General features: G+C 38.0%; 1 pseudogene; it reads right to left on the bottom strand.

Annotated features, from left to right (window-relative positions):
* Positions 1-580: 580 nt before the first annotated feature.
* The window catches only part of LOC118842527, a 76,284-nt pseudogene continuing 57,196 nt past the window's right edge, over positions 581-19,668 (bottom strand).

Raw genomic sequence — 19,668 nt, 5'->3', positions numbered from 1 at the left:
AATCAAAGACTCTTGATTCAAACAAAGGCAAGTCTCAATCAAAGGCACTTAATTACCTTAATGCTGAGAAGCACTAGAACTCCAAAAGAAAAAAAGAGGAAAACGCAAAATTTCCACTTTGCTTGCCATTACAATTTTATAGCACTGACATGCAGAGATGTACACACACACACACACACACACACACACACACACACACAAAATCATACAAAACATACTCTCCCCTCTCCTTCCACCACCTTCCATGAACAAATCTGAATTTTTAATTTTCATGGCCAGAATATCCTTTGTTCCCTTTGCAACATTGCTTTAAGATATCCCTTTCCCTTGCATTAGGGAATAATCTTCAACACTGTAAACTTCCTTGAAACAGCCTTGAAACAGTCAGACAAATGACAAACACCACAAATGGAAAAACTTTGTTCTACCATTCACCACAGTCTACGATCATGTCAATAGGGCTCTGTTGAAATGTGGGCAAATATCTAAAAAGAGCATTGGTTTTCCCCTCCCAGCTGTTTTACAACATAGGATGTCTTAATCTGTATTTCTTTGCAGCTTCTATCTGAGCATAACAGCATCACAAAGTGATAGAGGTATGCCATCTCCACTTCAGATTTTCTAGGTTAATCGCCTTGTTGGACACGTCAAAGGCTTTCTCCTTGTTTCCCCACTGCACTTCAGTACTTCCTATTGTTTCATATGCAAAATCACACTTCTTGTTGATTTCAATGGCCTTGCTAATAAGCTTCAAGCCTTCATCTAGATCTTTCTTCCATTGAAGCTGAAGCAAACCTTTACGAACATACATTCTGGCATTGTCTGATTCCAAGTCTATACATTTATAATACATTTCATCTGTTTTTCAAAATTGTTGCTGATCCGTTAGTGCCTGGGCATCCAATGCATAGCCTTCAGCACATCTAGGAAATTTCTTTATGATATCCTGAAAGTCTTTCAGAGCTGTCTGGGCTTGTGTAGAATTATTTCCTGTGTAAGCTTGATGATACAAAGAAATATACTTCTGAACTTGGGCCAGGGTAGAATCAGGTTGTATTCTAATACATTCAACAAAATCTGCCACTCTTCTTCAGCCTGATCAAGAAGGGTTTTTAAACTGTTCTTGGTGGTGGGAGACATCTGCATTCTGGGGATCAATATTGGCAGCCATGTTAAAATCGTCAGTAGAGAGAAAAGGCCGCTATTATTGAATATATGTGCCGCCTCTTTTTTTTCAGGGCATTTGAAAGAAACTTCACATTAGCATCTTCCATGCTGATGACCTAATCTAAATCTACCTTAGCCACACTGGCATAGTGAATAAACAAGTAGAATGTGGCTCTTGGCAACAACAGTTCAGTTGTACATTTACCTCCAGCATCTATGTCTTTTGTGCACTCATTTACGATCTTATCATAGTTTTCTTCTTTCATATAATGCTTGGCCTTTAAATATACCAAGTTTTCTCTTACTTCTAATGCTTCCCCTTCCTTGTCCTTCCTTTATCAGACTTCTCTCCTCTAAGCATAGGCTTTGAGATGATGTCGTCAATCAAGGAACTAAAGTAAGATTTCATAAACTGTGGAGATGGCATCAGAGGCTCATGATTCTTGTATTTCTCTTTGGTCTTTTCTTTCCCAAGATGTTTAAGAACTTTATCAGCTAATAGCATGCTTTGCTGATACTGGAAGTCTTCTAAAATACAAACTGTTGTGACATCTTCTAAAGACTTTCTTTGTCTAGTTTCTCATGGGCTTTCCCACATCTAAAGAGAGCTTTCACATATCTGGGATTAAGCTCAGTAACCTTTGTACAATCTTGTGCCGCTTCTTTCCACTTCTGCAATTGTTCAAAAGCAGCAACTCTGTTCCAATAAAATGTAAAAAGGTCAGCTTTTTTTTCTCTGTAGGGCATAAATTGACGGCCTCTGTGTAGCACTGAATGGCTTGCTCATATTTTCCTGCTTTAAAATAATTGTTGTCTCTGTTCTTTGCTGCTTGGGCTCTACCAAGAGGGCTTATCTCCTTGTGGGCACTGGTGTAGTGCTGGTTCAGACGTGGTTGCTGCCGGCTCCTCAGGTACACATAGGCGGAGCCCTGACCGCCAGCACCAGCAGCCAGAGAGGCAGGCCCACACGCTGGGACCAGCCGCCCCACTCCCTACCCTACCCCGGGCAATGGGGACAGCCGCCACCAACGCCTCTAGGGTCTTAGAGGTGGCCGAGGCCACCCGGCCACTCCTCAGCCGCCGTCCCTTCTGTGCCGCACCAGTCCCAGAGTGAGCATGCCAGCCAGCGAAAGCCGCCGGGAGATAGGGTGATAGAAGAGGGGCATCTCTAAGTGGTTTTTTTTAAATAAGAATAGGTGTATTCCCCAATTTATCAAACAGTATGACAGTTTTCAGATGGAGTAATAAATCAATCTATAGCCATATGAAAAAAATGCTCTAAATCACGAATGGAGAAATGCAAGTTAAAACAATTTTATGGTACCACCTCATACCTATTAGATTGGCTAATAGGGCATAAGAAGAAAAATGACAAATATTGGGAAGAATGTGGGGAAAATGACACATTAATGCATTGTTGTTGGAGCTGTGAACTGATTCAACCATGCTGTAGAGCAGTTTGGTAGCTATGCCCAAAGGGCTATAAAACCATGCATACCCTTTTACCTAGCAATACCACTGTTAGGTCTGTATCCCAAAAGAGATTAAAAAAAAGGAAAAGGACCTATATGTAAAAAGGAGCAAGCAAGAAAAAACAGCAGCTCTTTTCTGGTGGCAAAGGATTGGAAATTGAGGGGATGCCCATCAACAGGGAAATGGCTGAACAAATTGTGCTATGTGACTGTGATAGAATACTATTGTGGTATAAGAAATGATGAGCAGGATGCTCTCCAAAAAATCTGGAAAGACTTGCATGGGCTGATACAAAGTGAAATGTAGTTGATACAAAGCAAAAGCAATGTTATAAGATGATCACCTGTGAATGACGAAGCTATTCTCAGTAATATAATTGTCCAAGAAAGCATGGAATGACTTAAAATGAAAAATGCTATCCATCCCCAGAGAAAGAACCGATAGTGTCTGAATACAGATGGAAGCAAATCATTTTTTAATATGGAAATAAGTTTTGCGTGACTACACATATGCAAACTATATCAAATTGTTTGCCTTCTCAGTGAAGGGAGCAGGGAGGGAGGAAGGGAGAGAATTTGAAATTCAAAGTTTTAAAAACAAATGTTAAAAATTGTTTTTACATGCAATTGGGGGGAAATTAAATACTAAACAAAAAGATTTTAAAAAATGAAATGGAAAAAAAGGGGATGGGTATTGTATGTCAAGTCTTTTTCAGCATCTATTGAGGTAATCATACGATTTCTGTTGGTTTTGTTGTTGATATAGTCAATTATGCTGATAGTTTTCCTAATATTGAACCAACCCTGCATTCCTGGTATAAATCCCACCTGCTCGTAGTGTATGATCTTTGTGATATATTGTTGTAACCCTTTTGCTAGTATTTTGTTTCACTTTCTTTGCATCCATATTAGGGAAATCAGTCTATAATTTTCTTTCTCTGTTTTAGCTTTTCCTGGTTGAGGTATCAGCACCATGTCATAAAAGGAATTTAGTAGGACTCCTTCTGTGCATATTTTCCCAAATAGTTTATATAGTATTGGAATTAATTGTTCTTTGACTATTTGGTAGAATTCAGTTGCAAATCCATCTGGCCCTGGGGATTTTTTATTAAGGAGTTCATAGATGACTTGCTCAATTTCTTTTTCCAAATTGGGATTGTTTAAGTATTCTTTTTCCTCTTCTGTTAATCTGGGCAATTTATATTTTCTGCGCATTCATTCTACTCTCCTTTTCCTTTTAGGCTGTTTGCCCTCAAAAATGTTTTGCTTGTAACTATTGCCTCCCCCAATCTGTCTTTCCTTCTATCATACTTCACTTAATTCCTTCCCCACCTGCAAATTAATATATGCAAGTTAACATAGATTTCTGTACCCAACTGACCATATATATCCTTCCCAATTCCAATGAAAGTAAGGTTCAAGCACTTCCCTTGACTCTCCCATCTTCCCCAACCATGTGAAAGTTCCTTTAGGCCTCTTTTATTTGAGATAATTTACTGCATTCTACTTCTCCCTTTCCCCTTCTGCCAGTGCATTGCTCTTTATTACCACTTAATTTAATTTTAGTTTTTAGGTATCATCCCATCATTATCATCTCACACCCATTCCCTCCATCTATGTATACTTCTAACTGCCCTAACACTGATAAAGTTCTTAGGAGTTACATGAATCATCTCTCCGTGTAGGAATGTAAGTGTTTGAACCTTAATATTATTTTTTATTTACCCTTTTTTATATTCCTCTTGATTCTTTTATATGAAATTCATATTTTCTTTTCAACTCTGGTCTTTTCATCAGGTATGCTTAGAAGTCTTCAATTTCATTAAATATCTATTTTTCCCCTGGAGGATTATACTTTGTTTTGCTGGCTAAGTGATTCTTAATCTTAGCTCCTTTGCCCTCCAGAATATTATTTTTTAAGCCCTCTGGTCCTTTAATGTAAAAGCTGTTAAATCTTGGGTGATCCAGCCTGTGGTTCCATGATATTTGATTTGTTTTTTCTTCTTAGATGCATGCAATATTTTCTCCTTGACTTCGGATTTCTGGAATTTGACTATAATATTCCCAACAGTTTTCATTTCAGCAGCTCTTTCAGGAGGTGATCAGTGGATTCTTTCAATGTCTTTTCTGAGAGCTGAGCTTTGTTCATGCTTTTCTATGTCTAATATGGGTTAGAACCCTCTGGTTGTACAATATCAGGACAGTATTCCTTGATAATTTCATGCAAAATGATTTTGAGTTGATGCTGAAAAATGCTTTTCACATCCAGAGAAAGAACTGATGTTGTCTGAGTGCTGATTGAAGCATAGTATTTTAACTTTAGGGAGGTTTTTTCAGTGTTTTTTTTTCTCTTTTTTTCTGTTTCTTCTTTCACAACATGACTAATGTGGAAATATGTTTTACACTATTGTACATGTATAACATCAGATTGCTTGATATCTTGGGGAGGAGAAAGAAGAGGGAGGGAGAAAATTTTGAAACTCAATCTTTTAAAAAACAAATATGAAAATTGCCTTTACATGTAATTGAAAAAAATACTATTTAATTAAAAAAAGAAAGATAATGGCTAGGCTTTCTTTGGTCATGGCTTTCAGATAGTTCGATAATTCTTAAAGTACCTCTCCTCAATTTATTTTCCAGAGCAATTGTTTTTCCAATGAGATAGCTCACAATTTTCTATTATTTTTTCCATTCTTTTGATTTTGCTTTATTTGTTTCCTGTTTTCTCATGGAGACATTAGCTTCTACTTTCCCAATTCTAATTTATAAGGAATTACTTTCTTCAATAAGCTTTGTTATCTTCTTTTCAATTTGGCCAATTATACTTTTTAAGGAGTTCTCTTTACTGGAATTTTGTGCCTCTTTTAACATTTGTCTTATTCTGTTTTTTTTTCTAAGTTGTTATTTTCTTCAGTATTTTTATGCCTCCTTTACCAAGCTATTGACTTTTTTTCTTGATTTTCTTGCATCACTCTCATTTCTTTTTTTCTAATTTTTCCTCTACCTCTTTTATTTAATTTTTAATTTTTTTTGAGCTCTTGCAGGAATTCTTTTTGGGTCTGAGACTAATTCACATACGAATGGGAGGAGGAGTTTGGAATTAATGAATCGAATTTCAAAGTTTAAGATCTTGAAAGTAGTATATAATTCAAAGAGATTGTGATAGCTGAGGTTTAGTCAGGCTCTTCTATGTCTAATGGGGGTTGGAGATGGAGGCTGCTAGAGTTGAAGAGGTTGGGAAATTGTGTTTTGCCACTGTGACAATAGTGTTCTTTATGAATAGTCAACTTTCTAGATTATAAGAAAGGTAAAAAAAGGATGCAGTTCCTTCTTTCAATATGTTTATATTAGGGATAGAAGATATGTGTATATTCACAAAGATATATAACACATGAGAGCAAAAATTCAAAAGGGGGGGTAACCTAAGCATATTTTACACTAGGGTTAAAGAACTGAAAAGTGAGACAAGAGTTGCTGAAGACAAACTTATATTATTTTTCAGTTTGCCCTAGTGGTAAAACCCAAAGGATTTTAAAATTGGAGGACAAAGCCTGAACTATTTCTTATCATGGCTTGAATCTGAAAGTCATTGAGTCACCTTGGGCACATTACATCATCTGTAAAATAGGGATGACAATAACTGCTTTATCCTAGCAAAGGACTGAGTCTGAGGATAAATTATAGATAGCCAGAGAAAGCAACTAATATTTTATATAATGTTGCCCTAAAGCTATTATGTTTGTTCTATGTAATCTGAGCAGGAGATGGAGAATGTATTACTATTTTATATATTGGATCTCCAAATATAATATCTCAAATATAATATTAAAAAATTATACAATTTCAGATCTAATGGGGAATTTGGCAGTCAGTCAGTGCAACCTACTCACTTTACAATAAGGAGGAAAGGAGCACAGATTTAATGCTAGAAGTGATCTCAAAGGCTACCTAGTCAAACCTCCTCACTTAAATGATGTGGAACTGAGGCCAAGAGGAGTTGGTAATTTTTTCCAAACTAGTGAGTAACTGAGACAGAATCTGAAATAAGGTCTTCTTGTCTCTAAGTCCAACACTCTTGAGCAGTAGTAACTTTACGATGTAATGAAAGAAATTTCTGAACTCAGATAGATTTAGGGACCGTGGACTTGAATTTGAGTCCTCACTTTGGACAAATGGTTGATTTTGTGAATTTATCTCCTCACCTGTTAAACTGGGGTCATAATAGCTACACTGGAGAGCTGCTCTGAGACTACTGCATGTATGTACAGAGAAACTATATGTAAAGTGTTTTATAAATCACAATATAAACATATTTAAGCTCATTATTACCCAAGGTCACAACCAATTATTGCCAGAGGTGGGATTAGTACCTGGGTCCTTTGGCATTCCATCTCCCACCAATGTCTTTGCACTAGATGTCCTTCATGCCTGACTACTCTATCTCCTTACCTCCATGTCTTTGTTTCCCTGTGTTCCTTCAAGACTGAGTTTAAATCCTAGGTTCTGTGGAAGGACTTTCCCCAGTCCCTTTAGATAGACAGATAGATGATAGATAGACAGATAAATAGATAGATAGATAGATAGACAGAGTAAGATAGAAATAGATCGATATCTCTATGTGTGTATGTGTGTGTATCTTGCATTTACTTAGGTATTTTCACATTTCTCTCCTCAATTAAAGTGTGAGTTCTTCAAGGTAAGAGATATTTTGCCTTTTTTGTATCTTTGGTGCTTAGTACAGTTCCTGGCACATAGTAGGCTTTTAATACATGCTTACTGAGGTCAGGGCCATGCTGGTGGTGTAAAAGCAGGGACTTGCTTGAGCTCTCCACAAAATCCCCCCAAATACCTGTAAAAATGACTCTAAACAAATTCTAGAATCACAGAACACACAAAATGACAGAGTGAAACAAGTCTCCAGCCCAAGATAGCCTGGAAGATTGACAGGAGGGGTCGATCACACTGTGCTTGGAGCAGAGCACAGCCTAGGATGGCCCATGCCAGCACAGACCAGGCCTGAGCAGACTGTGCAGAGCTGGCCCCAGATCACTGAATCACTGGCAGCTGTGGCAGTTTCTAGACTTCTAAACCCACAAGCCCCAAAGATATTGTCAAAGGTCTGTCAGACCTGGGTGAGAGAAGAGCCGGTGCAGCCCCAGCACTGGGGCAGTGGAGGTGGCTACAGCTGCACCTGCTTCCAGAGCTGCAGGCCCACAGATGGTGGGGGGATCAATCTGATCAGAATGGGAATGCAGGGATCTCTTTTCTGGCACTGAAGCAGGATTCTCTTGCTTTGCCCTGCTTGGATCTCAGTCACAGTCCTGGGTGGCAGTCCTGGGGTGAGGAGGAGCACTGATGTGGCAGACCTTGTGGTGGCTGTGGAGAGAGAATCCTTCTCACAGTTCCAGGGTAGAGAAGAGTGCTTGAGGTCTCTCACAGACCAGAGCACAGGCCAGGAGAAGAGTAAACACCTCTCCTTGGATCATGCCACCTCGAAAGAACTGAAAATTTACAGGTACTTAGAAGTAGCTCTGAAAACGGCTGCACAAAACCCCTGAAGCTTGACACAGAACACTCTCTACTCTGGAAGCAGAGTCAGACCTTGACAAAGACCTCAAAAGTCAAATAATTGGCTGGGGAAAATTAGCAGATGGCTTAAAAGAACTCAGACTATAGAATCTTACTTTGGTGACAAAGAAGATCAAAACATACAACCAGAAGAAGACAACAAAGTCAAAGATCCTACATCCAAAACTTCCAAGAAAAATATGAATTGGTTTCAGGCCATGGAAGAGCTCAAAAAAGTATTTGTTTAAAATCAAGTAAGAGAAGTAGAGGAAAAATTGGGAAAAGAAATGAGAGTGATGCAAGAAAATCATGAAAAACAAGTCAACAGCTTGCTAAAAGACCCCCAAAATACAGAACAAAATAATACGTAAAAAATAGTCTAACCCAAATGGCAAAAGAAGTCCAAAAAGCCAATGAGGAGAAGAATACCTTAAAAATCAGGATTGGCCAAATAAAAGAGGAGGTTCAAAAACTGACCAAAGAAAATAATTCCTTAAAAATTAGAGTGGAGCAAATGGAAGCTAATGACTCTATGAGAAATCAATAAATTATAAAACAGAAACAAGAATGAAAAAATAGAAGACAACAAGAAATACCTTATTGGAAAAACAATTGAAAATAGATCTAGGAGAGATAATTTAAAAATTATTGGACTATCTGAAAGCTGTGATCAAAAAAAGAGCCTAGGCATCATCTTTCAAGAAATTATTAAGGAAAACTGCCCTGATATGCTAGAAACAGAGGGTAAAATAGAAATTGAAAGAATACACTGATCACCTCTTGAAAAAGATCTTCAAAGGAAAACTCCTAGGAATTTTGTAGACAAATTCCAGAATTCCCAGGTCAAGGAGAAAATACTGCAAGCAGTCAGAAAGAAACTATTTGAGTATTGTGGAAACACAATTAGGATAATACAAGATCTAGTAGCTTCTACACTAAGGGATCAAAGGGCTTGGAATGTGATATTCTGGAGGTCAATGGAGGTAAGATCAAAATGAAGAATCACCTACCTCTAATCAGCCATGTATCCTAGAACAAGGGGTGGAGTGTGTTGGCAACCAAAAATGGGCTCCTTAGCACTTAGTCAACAAGTGCCCTCGACTAGTTTGGCTTTTTCCCCTGAACTGAATGCTGTTTGTATGTTGGACTTGAGTAAGCTTGTCGGCCCCTTAACCTTGCTTCCCTTGCTTAAGCTGATGGAAAGAACCTGTGCTTTCCTGGTCAACCCCTTCACCTTGCTTAAGCAGACTGAAAGAACCTGTGCTTTCCCTGGCGTACCTTACACCCCCGCAGAAGCCGGATGGTTAAAAACAGCTTCTGTTGGAGCCAGAGGATGCTACAGCTACAGCCACAGCCGAAGCTGAAGCAGGAGCTGCCAGTAGCAGAGCTGACCTATGGGAGGAAGCTGAACAAGGACTTGAAGCCAGTGGGTAATCTTTTTACCATAGAGGGGGAAGCATGATTTTGTTTTACGCCATCATGCTTCTCTGTAGCCTCCTGGTTACTCTTGTAAGGCGTACTTATTGGGCCTGGAAGCTTTTGATCAATATGTCAAATTGGGGATGCTGGTTCATGGGTTGGTTACTGTGGAGCCTAAATATATGCTTTGATTCTTCTGCCTCCTACTTTGAGAGTTTCTTATATCTGGCTGTTCTGAACCTTTCAGACATATATATGATCCTCTTTGAGATTATAAACTCTGCCCTCCTAATACACTACCCAGAAAAAATGAGTCTAATACTGAAAATATAGACACTCAATGAAATAGAGGACTTTCAAGCATTCTTGATGAAAAGACCAGAGCTGAATAGAAAATTTGACTTTCAAATACAAGATTCAAAAGGAGCATGAAAAAGTAAACAGGAAAGAAAAATCATAAAGGACTTATTAAAATTGAACTGTTTACATTCCTACATGGAAAGATGATATTTGTAACTCATGAGACCTTTCTCAACATTAGGGTGGTTGAAGGGCATATGCATGTATATAGACAGAGGGCACAAGGTAAGTTGAATATGAAGGGATGATTTCTAAAAAATAAAATTAAGGGGTGAAAGAGGAATATATTGAGAGAAGGAGAAAGGGAGAGGTAGAATGGGTTAAATTATCTCACATAAAATAGGCAAGAAAAAACTGTTATAATGGAAGGAAAGTGGGGGGAGGTGAAAGGGAATGAGTGAACCTTACTCTCACTGTATTTGGCGTAAGGAGGGAATAACATACATACTCAATTGGGTATCTTACCCTATAGGAAAGTACAGGGGAAGGGATGGGGGGATGGGGGGAGATTATAGAAGGAGGGGCAGAATGGGGTCAGGGTAGTCAGAAGCAAACACTTTTGTAAAGGGACAAGGTCAAAGGAGAAAATAGAACAAATGAGGGGTGTGATAGGATGAAGGGAAATATAGTAAATCTATCACAATATGACTATTATGGAAGTGTTTCGCATAACAACACATGTATAACCTATTTGTTTGCCTTCTCAAGGAGGGTGTGTGGGGATGGAAGAAGAGAAAGAATTTTGAACTCAAAGTTTTAAAAACAAATATTAAAAATTGTTTTTACATGCAACTGGGAAATAAGATATACAGGCCATGGAGTATAAAAACCTATCTTGCCCTACAAAAAGGTAAGGTGGAAGGGGATAAGTGGGGGTGGGGTGGGATGATAGAAGGTAGAGCAGACTGGGGAAAGGGGTAATCAGAATGCATGCCATCTTGGTGTGGGGAGAGGGGAGAGACGGGGAGAAAATTTGTAACTCAAAATCTTGTGGAAATGAATGTAGAAAACTAAAAATAAATTAATTAATCTAAAAAATAAAAAAATACCATTAAAAATCAATGCTTACTGACTGACTCATTGCCACCTACTAGATGCTTAAATACATGATTGTTGATTGAATGACCCAGTCCAGTGTTCCTTCCACCACACTACCTTGAGTCAAATATCATTAAGGCTAACATTCGCACAGTTACATAGGATCAGAACTCAAAAATAATACAGACATGGGATCACTGGAAGTAGGATTTAAAAAAAAAGTCCTTTCATAGGCATTCAGGAAATGGGATTCAAATTTACCCATTTTAGAATACCTCTCCCCATTTCCAAATTCCACTGCCATTTGCAATCAAAAAAGTTCAGCAATTAAACAACTAATGACATGAAAGCAAAATGTGTTGGACTATCAGCTAACTAAATTCTAACTAACACAGTCTTGTCAGAGCTGAAAATGCACTCAATGTCATTTTCTGTCTGATTATTTCTCCTATACTCCCTTCACCTTAGCCCACCACCATCTGAAGTCTGTTTACTTACAGGGATTTTATCAAACACTTCATGGTGCTGAAAAGTAGTGATGAGAGAGGCACAATTTTTATTTCAAAGAAAGCCTTTAAATTAACTGGAAAGTGAAAAATGCCAACAGCTTGTAGGCTTGCTGTCAAGCTTGTGAGGAGAACATGCTGACTGCAGTTGGGGGGAGAAAACTGCTCAGCAAAGATAGTTGCCTCACCTACTTTCACTTTAGTGAATATTTGTGAAAATTGGCTTCAAAAAAAAGCATCCCTAACATCGATTCTGACCAAAACTTGAAACTTGTTTCTAGGGGCTAAGCTTTCCTGCACCTCTTCAGGCAGTAATTCTTTCAATCAGTTGGTCAATCAAATAGACAATTATTAAGCACTTACTAAATCCCATTTATTATGCTAAGCTCTGGGGACACAAAAAATGACAATGCTCATTCCTTCCCTCCAGAGGCTTATATGTTAAGGAAAGACAACATGGAAATTCAACCTCTAAATACTCTGGAGGGAAATTAGAGAATTGTGTAGTTTGGTGTTATTTTTAGTTTTCAAATCTATTAGAAATGCCATTGTTTCACAGGTTTGGAGTTTGCTCTTCTGTTTCTCATTGTCAGCTGCCTCATCCTTTGGCTATAATTCCAAAGTTAAGAATCCATATGTTCTTTTTCTGATTCCAGAGGTTATTATAAGGACAACCTTTGGTAAAGCTTAAAGTGTTACATAAATTTGGGAAATATATATATATATATATCCTTAGAAAAAGAAATTGAAACCACAGTGAAACCAGGTGAAGTACATATAATCCTTGTCATTCTTTGGGTTATTCAAGTTATAATGAAGATGATTTCGGTAAGTCTTTGGAAGATGAGTTTATACATAAATAATTTTATGTAATTACAGAAAGTAACCATTTTATCTGCCTGCTCAATAGACCATAGAACATTTAATATGAAGGGCTATTAACAATAATAACCTATCCTAGAATTGTTTCTATATAAGCACCAATGAACTAGATTTTAAAAAACCCAAGAAAATAAAAATAATAAATATCTAATTCACAAAATGTGAGCTTAATTTGAAAGTTCAATTGAGACATTTATTTTATTTAAGGAAAAAAAAGATTGTGTGTGTGTGTGTGTGTGTGTGTGTGTGTGTGTGTTGGGAGGTAGTGGAGTGAATAGAGGTGGACAGGGAGGAAAAGGCAGAGAGAGAAATTGGGAGAAATTAAAACCCTATAGCATTTCCACCTGCCTGTTCCCAGCATGGATATGTCTGAAAAGTAGCATCGGTTATGAAACCAGTCAGGTGGAAAATGACTAGTTTCATTAAAATTAATAATAATGAAAGAACTACCAGTTAATGCCAAATTCAGTTTTTGCACAAGTGCAAACTTCGATCATGGTTATGTTGCTGTGGACACCCTTTGAGTAGGAAGAAGATAGAGATATAATCACCATGCATTAGGACTGCATCAAGATATCCAGTAAGAGCAATCAAACTTATTTACTTTTTTTTAATTCTGAGGTTCATTGAAGCATTATTGGAGGTGGGGAGAACATATGTAAATGCTATTGTTATTGTCACAGAGATTAGAAGTTTTTCATTACTCCACATTTCTAGTCTCTTGTTCAGGTTATTCACTTGTGTTGATTCCATTAGTCCTGAAAAATCTGCCTTGGCTCTGCCCATTGATATCAAGGCCATTCTCCAAGCAAGCACTGCAACCTAATTTAGTTAAGTAGAAAGGACATTGGGCTTGGAGGTTTCCAGTCCCAGCTCTGCTAATAGTATGTGTGACTTTAAGAAAGTTTCATTGTTCAGTTTTCTTACCTGGAAAATGTGAAGGATTGACTAGATTGGAGAATGATGTGTGTGTGTGTGTGTGTGTGTGTGTGTGTGTGTGTGTGTGTGTGTGTTTCATAGACCCCTTTAACAGTTTGGCAAAATCTATAGACTCCTCAGAATAATGTTTTAAATAATTGTAGGAAACACTAAATTTCAGCTAGAGGTTAGTGAAAATAAAAAATGTATTTTTTTTTCTCAATCAAATTCATAGACCCTATAAAATCTCTCCACAGACTCTTTGGCATCCTATGTGTCTTCGATTAAGAACTCTTAAATTAAAGGAGGTCTAGGGTTTTTTTTTTACTTCTAATTACATTTCTGCATGAATAGGTCTGTCTATATGCATATATTCCCCATGTGTGCTATGCAGGTGGATCTGCATGTGTATTAAGCAAACATTTACATATATCTAATACATATGTCTATTATGCCCCGCCCCAAGACATTCTGGGCAATCTCCATGTGGATTTCAGGAAAGGTTATGAACAAGATGTTGGTGGTGGTTTGACTTGCTTGACACATGATACCTCTCATCTCTCCCTAAGCATGATTTCTTGCTTCAGCTTGCCCATCTCATAGTTTGAAAGAGGTCAACAGTTGGTATAGATGGCTAGCCCTTTCTCCACAGGAATTGCTTCCCTGGATGATGACTAGAATATATCATCTTATCATTCGTAGGGGATAGGCAGGTGGCAGGACCAGTGCACACATATGTATATGTACATCTATCGATATATCTAGGTATCCATCTATACCTATCGATCCATTTCTAGATCTATATGTCTATGGAGTTATACTTGAAATTAAACAGAACATCTATAGGTAGATAGATAGATAGATAGATAGATAGATACATGAATGGATGGATGGATGGATGGATGGATGGGTGGTATTACTATCACCATTTCACAGGTAATGAAACCCTCAAATAAGTGTTAGGTTATGTGTCCAAGACCACACAGTTAATTTGCGAAGTAACCAAGATTAAACATGGATGTCCTGACTCTTAGTCCAGTCCATTATATCGTACTGTGAGTATGAAGATGTAAGTTCTAGTAGCATACCCCCATTCCATTTATATGCTGTGTAAATCTGGTCAAATCCCTTAGTCCTACCTGGCCTATTTCCTCAACTTTAAATTTTTTGGACTATGGTTCATGATCCCTAATCAATGTGTCTATTGTACAAAATGATGTGTACCATGTTTTTACAAAAATAATATGGCTTCTGAGTAGCCACTTTCACATATGGGCCCCTGAAAAATATAACCCAGTGTAACTGGAATGGCCTTTGTTTTCTTTGAGTGACTCAGCTTACCTCATTGAGCCTCTAGACGCTGTGGCTTGCTCTTCCAGGGCAGGAAGTCCAGCGACCATACCAGGAATCAATTTCCTGTGTGATGAGCATGGGGCTGGCTGAGGGGAGGTGTTAATGTGTACCCTAGGGGGAGGGGCCAAGTCAAGAACCAATCGGCCCTGGTCATTCAGGCGGCACTTGATGATGTCAAAAACTCTATAAGAGGGGAGAGGACAGCTTGAAGCTCTCTCTTTCCTTTTCCGGTTGGTGTGGGAGCAGCGGCAAGCAAGCGTGACTCTGGGCCAGCCCTTGCTCTCGGGCGAGCCCAGATGTTGGTAACTATGAATTGTATTGGGTCTGTCTGTTGATATTTGTAACTTGTTTGTATTTTGGTTTTGAGGTTTGGGGTGCTGGTTTGTTTTTCCCCCGAACTAAATGAATGTTTTGAACCTCAGGGTGCTGGCTTTTTTCCCCTGAAGTACGTGAATCTGTATTTGGTCTGTCTCTTGATGCTTGTCTGTATGCTCCCCTGAACTAACTGAATGCTAACTGAATGCTGGCCTTTTCCCCTGAACTAAATGAATGTTGTCTGTATGCTAACTGAATGTTGGATTAAAGTAAGCTGGTCAACCCTTTCACCATGCTTTCCTTGTTTAAGCAGATAAAAAGAACTTGTGCTTTTCCGGCTTCCCGGCAGCATCCTGGGTCCCGGCAGTGTCCTGGGTGCATCTTACGCCCCCACAGAAGCTGCTAGCTGGGTTGTTAAAACACCCAGGTATCAAATACTTTGTGGATCAGACTCAGAAGCCATTAATACTCATAAGTCTTTTTTCTAGTCATGGTTGTTATAATTATTTTTGGTTTGGGATTTTTTGTATGTGTGTAGTTGCTTTTTACATTTACATTGTTGTAGTTTTTGCTATGTTGCTTTCTTTACTCACTTTACTCTGCATCTGTTCACATAGATCTTTCCATGCTTCTCTGCATTTATTACTTATATAATTTCTTATAGCACAGTGAAATTCAACTACATTCATGTACCATCTCCAATCTATGGGCATCTACTATGTTTCCAATTTTTTGTATTTATAGAAAGTATGGCTGTAAATATTTTGGTGTATATGGGTATGTTATTCTTATCAACAGTTTTTTTTTAGTATTTTTTGTTTTAAATTGTATTTTATTTTCCCACACAGTTACATATCAAGAAAATTTTTAGCATTCATTTTTACAAGATTTTGAGTTTTAAATTTTTTCTGCCTCCCTCTTTTCCCCTCTTCTGAAAATGATAGGAAGTTTGATATAGTTTATAAATATGCCATCATGTAAACATATTTCCATATTCATAACAGTTGTGGAAGAAGAAGCAGATCAAAAGAAAAAAACAGATGAATAAAGTAAGTTATAAAACATTATGCCTCAATCTGCATTCAGAGTCCATCAATTCTTTATATGGATGTGGATAGCATTTTCTTTCCTAAGTCCTTTGTACTTGTCTTGGATCATTGTGTTGATGAGAAAAGCTGAGTGAGTCATAGTTGATCACCACATGATGTTGCTGATCCTGTGTACAGTGTTTTCCTGGTTTTGTCCATTTCACTTTGCATCACTTTGTACAAATCTTTTCAGTTTTTTTTTCTGAAATGGGCATATTCATCATTTCTTTTTGTACAATAGTATTCCATTACATTCATATACCACAGCTTGTTTAGCCGTCCCCCAATTGATGGGCATCCACTCAATTTCAGCTATTTTGCCACCACAGAAAGGACCGATATAAATATTTTTGCACATGTAGGACCTTTTCCCTTTTTATTATCTCTTTCAGATACAGATCTAGAAGTGGTATTGCTGGGTCAAAGGATATGCACAGTTTGGTTGCCCTTTAGGCATAGTTCTAAATTGCCTTCCAGAATGGTTGCATCAATTTTCAACTCCACCAACAGTGTATTATTGTCCCAATTTTCCCATGTACTCTCCAACATAATTATTTTATTTTTTCGTCATATTAGCCCACCTGATTGGTGTGAGGTGGTACCTCAGCAGTGTTTTAATTTGCATTTCTCTAATCAAAAATTATTTAAAGCATTTCTTCATATGCCTATAGATGTCTTTGATTTTTTCATCTCAAAACTGCCTGTTCATATCATTTGACTGTTTATCAATTGGGGAATGACTTGTATTCTCATAAATTTCACTCAGTTCTCCATATATTTGAGAAATGAGGCCTTTATCATAGATACGTGCTGTAAAGATTGTTTTCCACCTTTCTGCTTTCCTTCTAATCTTGGTTGCATTGGTTTTGTTTGTAGAAAAGCTTTTCAATTCAATGTGATAAAAATTATATATTCTACATTTTTTAATGCTCTCTATCTCTTGTTTGGCCATGAATTCTTCCACCTCCCCCCCCCTCCACCCCCACCAGAGATCTGACAGGTAAACTATTCCTTGGTCTTCTAATTTGATTGCTTCTTTGCCTATTGTATCTTTTAGCAAGATGTAGTTTCCTTCCTTATCTCTTTTAATTATTTTTTTTGCTTTCACTTTCTCTAAGATCAAGATTTCTACACCTGCTTTTTTTTTACTTCATCTGAAACATAATAGATTCCACTCCACCCTTACCTTTCCTCAGTGTGTGTCTCTCTACTCAAGTGTGTTTCTTTTAAGTGATTTATTGTAGGATTCTGGTTTTTGATGTCCTGATATCTGCTTCTATTTTATAAGAGAGTTCTTCCCATTCACCTAGTCAGTTATGATTAATAACTGCATTTTTGTCCATCCTACTCTTCCTTCTGTTTGTCCTCTCTCTCCCTTCATCCATTCCCACATCACCAGTGTTTTGCTTCTGTCTACCACTTTGCATGATCTGCCTTCCCTTATGTCAGTCCCCACAGCTCCATTTTACTTAATGTTCTCCTCTCCTAGTTCCCTGTTGGGGAAGATAGATTTCTACATTCAACTGATTGTGTATAGGATTCCCTCTTTGAGCCAATACTGATGAGAGTAAAATTCAAGCAATGCTTGTCACCCATTCTCCCATCTTTATCCACTGCAAAAAGTCTTTCTTGACTATTCATTTGAGATAATTTGCTCCACCCCACCTCTCCCTTCCTTCTATACCCTTTGTGCTCCTCTTTCTCATCCCTTAATGTTTTTATGTCATTCCCTCAAATTCACCCTTACACCCATACCATCTTTCTGCGTGTATTCCTTCTGTTATCACTGTTAGTGATACAATTTTTAAGAGTTACAAGTATCATCTTCCTGTGTAGGGAAGTAAACAGTTTAGCTCTTTTGAATTCCTTATGTTTTCTTTTCCCTTTTTGCCTGTTTATGCTTCTCTTCAGTTTGATGTTGGAGGTCACATTTATGGTTTAGTTTTGGTCTTTTCCTTATGAAGGCTTGGAATCCTATTTCACTGAATGAGTATTCCCCCACCGATGGATTATGCTTTATTTTGCTGGGTAAGTGATTCTTGGTCATAGTCCTAGATCCTTTGCCTTCGGTATTCTTTTGATCCTTTAGTGTTGTAGCTGACAAGTCCTATGTGATCCTGATTGTGACTCTCCTATATTTGAATTGTTTCTTTCTGGCCACTTGTAGTATTCTTTCCTTGATGTGAAATTTGACTTTAATGTTCCTTGGGGTTTATATTTTGGGATTTCTTTCTAGAGGTGTTAGGCAGATTCTTTTAATTCCTATTTTGTCTTCTGGTTCCAGGACTGCAGAGCAGTTTTCCTTGATAACTTCTTGGTCCTTTGGATTATGGCCACCTTACTGATGGTAAATTCTACAATTTGAAAAATTTATAAGCCAAGACCAAAGTAGATGGAGTGCCGGTGCATGATTTTCTGTTTGTGGATGATCGTGCACTCCATGCTGCCTCTGAAGCTGAGATGCAACAAAGTATGGATTGATTCTCTGTTGTTTGTGCTAATTTTGACCTAACAATTAACACCAAGAAAACACAGGTGCTCCATCAGCCACCACCATAACATCCATATGTGGAACCATTGGTTACAGAAAATGAAAAAGTTTTGAATGTTGTGGATTGGTTCATTTACCTTGGTGGCATACTTTCCAGGGATGTACACATTGATGATGTGGTTGACCCATGCATTGCCAAAGCTTCAGTTTTGGGGAGGCTCTGAAGGAAAGTATGGGAGAAAAGAGGTATTAGACTGACTACCAAACTGAAAGTCTATGGAAACTTTCTATGCCTGTGAAACCTAGACATATGGTGCTATGGACACACCTGGTGCTGTGCCAGCAAACTGAATTGTTTCCATTTGAATTGCCTTAGGAAGATACTGAAGATCACCTGGCAGGACAAGGTACCAGATACAGAAGTCCTTTCTTGAACTAAACTTCCAAGCATTCAAACTCTACTGCAGAGAGTGCAACTCCAATGGACTGGCCATGTTACTTGAATACAATATGTATGCTTGCCAAAAAGACTATTTTATGGAGAAATCACACAGGGCAAGCCTTCATATGGTAGTAGAAGAAGCCATACAAGAACACTCTCAAGGTCTCTCTTAAGAACTTTGGAATTGATTGTGTGATATGGATGACACTAGCACAGGACTGCTCAGCATGGCATGCCCACATCAGGGTAGGTGCTGTGCTCTATGAGCAAAGCAGAATTGAAATAGCTCAGAAGAAGTGCAAGAGTTGCAAATTCCGAGAATCTACACCAAATGTTCACACAGAGTATTTGTGTCTGACCTGCAGTAGAACATTCTGAGCTTGTATTGAACTGATCAGCCACAGTCAGACACATTGAAAAATATTGTCATTTTGGTTTCCTTCAAGAAGAAACCAACCAATCCACCAAATTTTTAAGTGCATATTCAGCTCACAACTCTCTCTCTCTCTCTCTCTCTCTCTCTCTCTCTCTCTCTCTCTCTCTCTCTCTCCTATTTGGATTTCTCTTGAGGACTGCTTTACCTGATTCCCTGAAATTTTAGTATGTTTTTTCACCATTCTTAATTTTTTCACATAATTGTTAACAGTGT

This window comes from Trichosurus vulpecula, chromosome 3 (genome assembly GCF_011100635.1).
Source record: "Trichosurus vulpecula isolate mTriVul1 chromosome 3, mTriVul1.pri, whole genome shotgun sequence".
Lineage (NCBI taxonomy): Eukaryota > Metazoa > Chordata > Mammalia > Diprotodontia > Phalangeridae > Trichosurus > Trichosurus vulpecula.
This window is presented reverse-complemented; position numbering and strand designations above follow the sequence as displayed.